Source organism: Mixophyes fleayi, chromosome 4, assembly GCF_038048845.1.
Source record: "Mixophyes fleayi isolate aMixFle1 chromosome 4, aMixFle1.hap1, whole genome shotgun sequence".
NCBI lineage: Eukaryota > Metazoa > Chordata > Amphibia > Anura > Limnodynastidae > Mixophyes > Mixophyes fleayi.
Window position 1 is genome coordinate 143,896,481 of NC_134405.1, and position 8,865 is coordinate 143,905,345.

Sequence of the window (8,865 nt, forward strand, 5' to 3'; positions counted from 1 at the left end):
AAATATGTGGAGGTCTTGCAGTATGGAAGTCTATCTGGACTCCAACATTCTGTGTCAATCGGACATGTAAATGCACACAATAATTTCCTCATAACAATGTAGCAGATCAACTAATCAAAGTCAGTGTTTGTTCCTTGAAAGAGGAAGAAGAAGATGAAGAACTGAAAAGATTGAGAGAGTGGTCCCATGTCCAGTCGGGACACAAGGTGCGCAAGGTAGTAGAGATATTGGTAACCAAATGGGAGAACCATTAACACATCTGATGGCCAGAGACATTGTTGCAAAGTTTCCCACATGTCAAGAAGTAAACTACAGAAAACACCTGATGGGTGATGTAGGCATCATACATCGAGGAAAAGCTGCTGGACAAGTGTGGGAAATTGATTTTCTAGGACCACTACCTATGGGAAGAGGTGGTCTCGAATAATATGCTACAGTGGTTGATACATACTCAAGAGTTCTTATTATACATCTTTGAAAGCATGCTACTCAAGAGGCATCGCTTTCATTATTACAAGACATACAGAGACATTATGGTACTCATATGGAGGTCCAAACTAGAAGGTACATATCATCCTGTCTATTTCTCTTTCTGCAGGTTGATTCCTACTGCAGAACGATTGCCTGGAAGTGGATTGTATATCCTCTTCTTCTGTTCCTATGATTTGGGTCTCGACAAATATCATGTATCAAAGGAAAGTGGAAGCTACATAAATATTTAGAAAATGACTAGCATTATGCTCTTATAGACATGAATTATCGGCTTGTCAAGCTAGGGAACTATTCAAATTACTGGACTTGTTCCAAATTCAGATGGAATACTTCCTTATGTTGCTGTACCGATATCCCCAGATGAACTTTTATTGCAAGACACTGAACAATGGATAACTCCTGTTTATTTAACCGGAAAACGATTTTATAATACAAAACTGTTTTTTATAGGGAATAATTTGGGTTTATAAACTATGGTGATCTGCAGTATGGAATACTAAGAACTATATAGTAGGGACAACAGTATAGATCTGCAAGAGAAGTTGAAGCACAGAGAGCTGTACCAAGTGTACAGATACTGATTCAGGTACTATTACTGATCAAACTGAACTAATATTTTACACTGAACACAATTTATATTATATGAAATATAATATAACAATCACAGACAGTAAATGGTCAACTTTATTACATCAATCTGTTTTTAACAGTAATGAATGGTGCAAAAATGTTAGTACTACTGTGGAGGGACCAGTGACTATAAAGGTATTGCACCCACAGGGCTCTATCTCAATTGCTATTCTATGACAAGGATATTGCATTGCGAGGACAGATATATTTGTGTAATAGTTATTATTATGTACATGGACACCAAGCATATCCATGTTTACTGTTAGGGGGAACAGGAAGCTGTACAGGCTAGATTAGCAACTGCAACATGGAAACAAAATAATATAAATGTGAGCCATACTCCCAGACATATATTGGTTAAAAGGAAAACAAACAATAAATCCAAAACAAAGGGATTAATTAATGTACCATGAGTGAAGAAATTTGGAATAGCATTATCTTTAGTGGGTTTAGCAGTAAAATATGCTCATAATTTGGAGACATTGGCAGAATTATTTGATGATGTCACTGATGAAATTTTAGATTTCTTTGAAATATTGTCAAATGTAACCAAATGTCATGCTAAAGTGTTAAATCAACATGCTTTAGTATTAAATTATCTAATTGTAGCACAAGGGGGCATGTGTCAGATTATAGGTCCTGCTTGCTGCAGTTATGTGAGTGAGAATGAGATCAAATACATGGATATTTGCAGAAAAACAGACAAATAAAAGTCGATTTTAGAGGGCATATTATAAAGAAGGTGCCCAATGATCTGAATGGCTAAGTTGGTGAAACCTTGCTAATTGGTTTTCTGGGTGGGAAGGTTGGTTTAGTGGAATTATTCATAGGTTGTTTTTGATATATGTAATCATTGTATTAATTCTGATTTGTGTCTTTTTTAAGATTGTAACCAGTTGTTTTATAAAATGTTGCAAAAATAAAAAAAAGGTTGAGACTTTACCTTTAATGGTAAATTATCAATAGCTTATTATTAATATTGTCATTGATTTGTAAGGTACAACAGTGCTCTGCAGTGCTGGACAGTGGAGAAAAAATGTGTACATAAAACAGGTACATACAAGGTATACAACATAAATACAGACATGAAAAGTCAGGATAGGATAGACCCTGCTCATGAGAAAGCTAACATTCTAATTGGTAGAGGGCAGTTGAACCAAAAGGAGTTAGTGTGGCTCAGAGTGTAGATAATTGTGAAGATGCATTATTGTGAGTAGCATAGGTGAGTGTAGGGTAAGAGTTAATATAGATGGGATTTCAGAGTGTTTAAAGATGTTAATGCTCTGGCATGGTACAGAATTCCATAAGTGGTTAGCAGCACAGGAAAAGTTTTGTAAGCAGGAATGAGAGGTGATTACCAGAGATGAAGTGAGGCACTGGAAAGAGGTAGATATAAGAGGGTGAGAGGAAGAGTATTTTGACATTTGAGATGTATGAAGGGGTGGTGTTGTTGAGGGCTTTGTAGGTAAGGGTGATTCATTTGAATTGGATTCTGGAGGACACAGGAAGCCAGGGATTCTCAAAGTGGCAGATCTGGAGCAGCAAGAAAGGAAGATGTTAGGCTGCTGGTCTGATCACCAACCCACAGAACCAGATGGTGGAGGATTTCACCTATAGCAGCCGCCTTTCCCTTAGAGCTTGTTGAGCTCACCGGTACTCAGATGCCCCCAGGACTTAGCTCCAGATGTAGTGTGGGTTGGTAATACAGACAATAGCGGCAGGCCAGGAGACTGGGTAGAAAGCAGCGGATAGTCAAACGGTAGCCGAGGTCAAGGGTCACAGGCAAGCAGGGTAGTCAATAAACATGCCAAAGGTCGTGTCACAGGCAAAGTAGCAGAGTCCAAGGTACAGGCCAAAAGGGTCAGGGTCACGAGCAAACAGGCAGAGTCCAAAGTCCAGGCAGGGGTCATACACAGAAAATCCAACAGAGTATCCACAGGACAGGGTACAGCAAACAGGAGCAGGTTAGCAAGACTGGGTCAGAAACGCTATAACCGGCAGTGAGGCTCAGTCCTCACTGCCTTAAATACATAGAGCAGCCAATCAGGGCAAAGCCCTGTAACAATACACATGCCTGGATTAATTAATCAAAGCCACATTAATCAGCCCACAGGCTGGGGAGATATCAGCGCCTGTGCCCGGCTGTCCTGTTTTCCGGGGCGTGCTGTGCAGGGAATCGGCGAATGGCCATTGTCTTGGCAACGGTCGGACCAGCTGGCGGAAGTGACGTCCCGGTCACTAAGGAGATGGCCGGGATGCTCAGCGGGTTAAGAGATGAGTCGTGGCGGTGCCCATGGCCGCCGCGGCTCCTAACAGAAGATTAGTCTTATTGCACCAATTAAGATGGATTGAAACAAGGATAAATGGGTGAGAGGAATGACAAAAAGGAGGAGGTTGTAGTAGTCAAAGCAAGAGATGATGAGATAGTGGATAGGAGTTTTGCTAGCAAACGAGTTTTACTATATTTATAGCCATGCTTACATAACCTATATGATTTTTAGTCTGACAGAGAGCTCATTGAAAATATCTACAATCAATTAGTGTCAATATTCTCCAACACCCTGTGTGAGTGTACCTGTGTGTTAGCATCACACGGAGGGAGCAGTTACCAGATGAAATGTAACTTCTAGCTAATTTGAGGCTTCCCTCGCCCTCCATGGTAAATGTCATACAATGTTTCAGCTCCTGCATAAGTTCATAAGTTTGATTTCTGATTGAGTATTTCTTGCATTCAACAATGTGTTATTTGCTACATTTGACAGATAGTCATAAAGATAAAGAAAACCTTCAATATCAGTTAATTCAGGCCAGGTATGCCAGACAACTGCCAAATCCACAAACATATGTTAAGAAAACCAGTCATTTTAAGTTTGAGTCGCGCATTAGAACATTACAGTGATCACATCATAAGATCAGATGTTACCTATAAGTGGGAAGAATAATGATATTCATGAGCTGAACCCATGCTTATTAGTGTCTCACACAGGAAATATTTACCTGTTAACACTATTGTTTTATGTCAAAACAAATCTTGCAATAAAACCTCAGGCATCACTTTTTAAGTAACCTTACTCTTGCATTCACACTAATGGTCTCTGAGATCTGTTGAGTGACATCCCTGCCCTGTGTTATGCTGTCACCAGTAAAAACCCTCTGCTTATTTGCACATTTTTAGATATTGTCAGGTCATCTGGCTAATAATACCCATAGTCCATAACTAAGCACTAACTTTGACCATAAGGAATCTATATTTAACCTCAGCCTGAAAAAATATCTATGATGATCCACACAGATCTCACATTTATAAGTCCTTCAAGATAAAACCTACTCTAGGTACATGTTATGCATAGTGTATGCTGTATGTACAATGCGTGAACCAACTCATATGGGATGTTGCTTTATGATGAAATGCTACAATAAATACAGAGCACACTTTCCAGGATGAACAGTGAAAACATTATTCTTTTTTTCCAGGACAGAGAGCTCTGCTGTTCCTACTCTTAGTTCCACATTGAATTAACCTACAGTGAAGCAACTGATGTTGTAAAAAATTACCTTTACTATCCACTATTGAAGTCAGTCCACATTAAGGGGCCTATTTAACAAGTAGTTAAGCGCCAAAATGGTTAAGAGACAAAATTATGTTGTAAACAACGGCAAAGGGCACTTCCACCACTTCTTCTTATCTAACAAAGGTTTAGCGAGATTTCTCCACCATTAGGCTAATTATTGGCACTTACCGTTTTCCCCATAGACCACTATGGGGACAGCAGCATTTAGCAATTTATTTAGCTGGAAAAAGCTTAGGTTGGCGTTACCTGTCTTTTTCAATATTGCAGCAGTACATAATGATTGTTACCGCTACCGAATAATAAACAGATCCTTAACGCATTTGTGAAATTAATGGTAAACAAACCTGAGAGAGACCCTTGTGTTATGGGTAAAATGGCTTGGTTGGTATTATTTTATACACAGGTTAAAGCTAAAATTAATATAGCAGTAAAACCGAAGAAAAATAAGTTGGCTTTATTTTGTCACATATTTAGATACTTACACACAATAAAGCAGAAATGTCAACTTGACTCATTTCTTCTGCAAAGTATTTTTCTGCCCTGAACTTGGTGACTTTGACTGGGTCAACCTGGGCTTAATTAATTAATTGACATAACACAAGCATTATACATCAATTAATTGAGGTCATATTAATTCAGTCATAAAGTTAGTGTCGAATATCATGGAAGACAAATATCTCCCAGATGAAATGGGGCAGTAAGACACTTCTGGATTTGTGTGTGTCAGTCTGTGTTTAGTTACACATACGGACATTCTGCCCCTGTTGCCCCTCTGCTCAACCATTATGGAAATGTAAAAAAATTGATCATTGGTTCCCACGGTAATCGCAATGGCCATTCACAGGTTAAATGCTCTATGCGTAGATGCAGCTTGCTAAATACTTTCCCATCTATGTTCTGTGGAGCATTCATTAGAAATCAGTTTGAGCTGCATTTTGTTCTGTTCAAAGCTAAATGCATCTCAAGGGAATGCATCTCAAGAGGAGGGGTAACGTCACTTTTACCTAACCTCATGTGTCAAACTCCCATTGTCCCATAGATTGTAAGCTTGCGAGCAGGGCCTTCTCACCTCTTTGTCTGTTTTACCCAGCTTGTTTATTAGTTTACTATGTTTGTCCCCAATTGTAAAGCGCTACGGAATATGTTGGCGCTATATAAATAAATGATGATGATGATGATGATGATAACGTGGTCTGAAAGCCTGTACACATGCAATAGTATCCTAACCCAAGGTTAAGATACTATGAGCAAGTTTCCACCCCCTTTAATCTAGAGAGTTTCGTAAACTACAGTACACGTATACCCAGACAGATTCTTCGGCATTTTATATTCAACTCAAAATAATAGTTTATTAGTAAATAATAAAAACGTATACCAAACAAATTGAATAGAGTATTTTTTTTACATTTAAAGATATAAGGGGATAGGCTAAACTGGATTCTGACCGTCACAGTATTGCTGGATGTACAGCTTGGTGACAGGACATGTTCTGCTAGGGTTATTCTGGTGCTTCCCAAATCTTAAGGAAAGAAACATGAAGCGTCTAGTCTGTTGCATATACGAGCCACTGTAGCAGCTACTACCTCTATTGCTACTCCAATGCATGCTTGTTTTTTCCGCATTTGATGTTGACCTGCTGCTTTTCAAAACAGTAGATCAGTGATCCAGATGCCTGCATGATTTTCAAACAGTTTGCTGACGTTGCATTCCGCTTGGAACACGGCATGAGCGAATTCTTGCTCAACAAGCCCTAACTCATATTTGTCCAGGTTTACAAGGACAGTTTCTTAACCCTAGGACTGCTTCATTTTATTACATTCACAAACTGTTTCCCTGTAATAGAAATATAAAGTAGCAGGGCTTACTATAATACTATCCTAAAATATTTATGCCTAGGGTCACTGCAGAGTTATCTTCGTGAAACCTGTTCTTCACGTATTTGTACTGAATAATTTGCAAGTATAAGAAAATGGCCTTAAATAAATAAAGTCAGTTAATTTTTATACTACTATGTGGTCTCAGTCTAGAACATGTTAAGAAACGATATCTGGAAGTAGATTTTCTAAAACTAAAAAGGAAATGTGGAAGATTATAGCTATCAATTATACAGTACGTAGACCAGTGATCGGCAACCTGATACACTTCAGGGGCCGCATGGTGCGGCCCTCTTACCGTCAAGTCAGTTGAGTACTACCCTTAACCTCAGTAATAAGTTAAAACAATACATTTAATCAAGAAAGACACACCTATCAGTAATAACATATCAGCAGGTATTTTGAACAAGAGTTACAAGATATAACAAACAAATGCGACAATAAAGCAGGAAGGACCTGGGGGCTGCAGGTGAAGGATCTGAGGGTCACATGCAGCCTTAAGGCAGCCTGTTACCCATCACAGTTCTAGAAAATGACAGCTAGAGTCTGATTGGATGCTATTGGCAACACCTATACTTTTTCTGTTTAGAAGCTTTAGTAAATCTACCCCTTGGTCTTGTCTGACTTACGTTTAAAGTCTGCTTGTTAAACAGTGAACTCACAGAATGTGTATCTACTTTCTTGCTGGAATTTTTAATTGATTGTAAATGATAAGCAGAAGCTGGAGCAAATTAAAACAACTGCAAACCCTGCGAGGTGCCCAAGAATGGGCCCCATGTCACATATTTGTTTTAGACCTATTTAACCCCTGGAACACTCAGATTTGTTAATATCTACTTTGGGCCCTTTATTTATATATAGAGCCACCTGATAATGACAATGAACAGTAAAAACATTTCCAGAAGTCCAAGTGAAATCTACAGTAAGTTCCTCCCCCAAACCTTACTTTATCTATTTCAAGGTCATATTTGAAACAATGAGTTTTAGCAATGAAGGTCTGTGTTCCCTTACAGCCATAGACCTATAATATTCCACTAAGTGAAAGCAAATACGTACTGCAGCTGTCACAAAACACAAATAAGAGTTGATTCAATGCATCAGTAAGAGGCATTATACCAAAACTCAAAGTATGATCTAAGCAAGAATGTCCAGAATTATAGTTTGCATTGTAACGGACAATGCTAGTGGGCCAGAAGAAAAAATATGACTATGACATAATTACTTTGGTGGCTGGAAGTCTGAATTTGCTTCACCAGTTCACGTAAATAAACTTGTTAGGATTAGGGTAATTGTTTTATTTGGGTTATTAAAATGATATAGGTATCCCCTATTATAATGTTACTCAAGACAGCAACCCACAATCTTAAGCAAAACTCCAAAATGTTACAGAATCCCTTACCCCAATTCATGAATCTATCCTTAACAAGTTTACTTAAAAATGTAAGCTTTAAGGTTTGTGTGTGTGTATAAATATATATATATATATATATATATATATATATATATTTATTATATATACATACATACATACATAACAGGGCTGCCAAGAGGAATTCAGGGCCCCGGTACAACAAATTCATGGGGCCCCCCTTATAGTTGAGTAAGCAAAAAAATTTTGCGCCGCAACATTTTTCAGGGGTGTGGTCACACGATTGGGGGCGTGGCAATGCACCATTGGGGCGTGGCTAGCACATCAAAATCACTAGGTCCTGAATTCACCGGAGCGTGACATTTGTCCAAGCACTCCTGACTTTCAGGACATCTAGCACCCTTGTGTAGTATAGGAAGAATGCAGTGTGTACAGAAAGAATTCAGTCTTGGCCTGCGCCCACTGGGCTCACCAAACATTGGCATTGTCCCTACTAGAATCACAACATTTCACACACTATGCTTCTCTGTCCTACCTGTTCTTCTCACTTTCACCACCTGTGGCTGCTGGTTTCTTTAGTTGTGGCTTGTCCGGATCCTGGAATGTTGGAGGACCTATTTGGGGAAAAAATGGCAACATTTATAAAATTACAGCCAGCCCCGGCGTTAAATCAATAGCACCCACAATTAATAATTAGGCCTTTCTCCAGCCCCAACATTAAAATAATAGTATTCACATTTAATAAATAAACCTATTTCCCTTCCTGCAAACAGCCCCAGCAATACCTATTTCCCGCAACCATCACTGCCATTAAATAATTCATAGTCACATTTAATAAATAGACCTCATTCTCCCCAAACTCACCCCAACATTCAATAGCCCCCAAACCACCCCATCTTACATTAATAGTCCCCACTATTAAATTGCC

General features: G+C 38.8%; 1 protein-coding gene across 1 annotated transcript in view; it reads right to left on the reverse strand.

Annotated features, from left to right (window-relative positions):
• The window catches only part of UCN3 (urocortin 3), a 460,199-nt gene extending 451,604 nt beyond the window's left edge, over positions 1-8,595 (reverse strand). Inside the window, exon 1 of the mRNA XM_075205257.1 lies at positions 8,473-8,595. The gene's annotated coding sequence lies outside the window, so the exon portion shown is untranslated. The remainder of the gene's footprint in view (positions 1-8,472) is intronic.
• Positions 8,596-8,865: the final 270 nt, after the last annotated feature.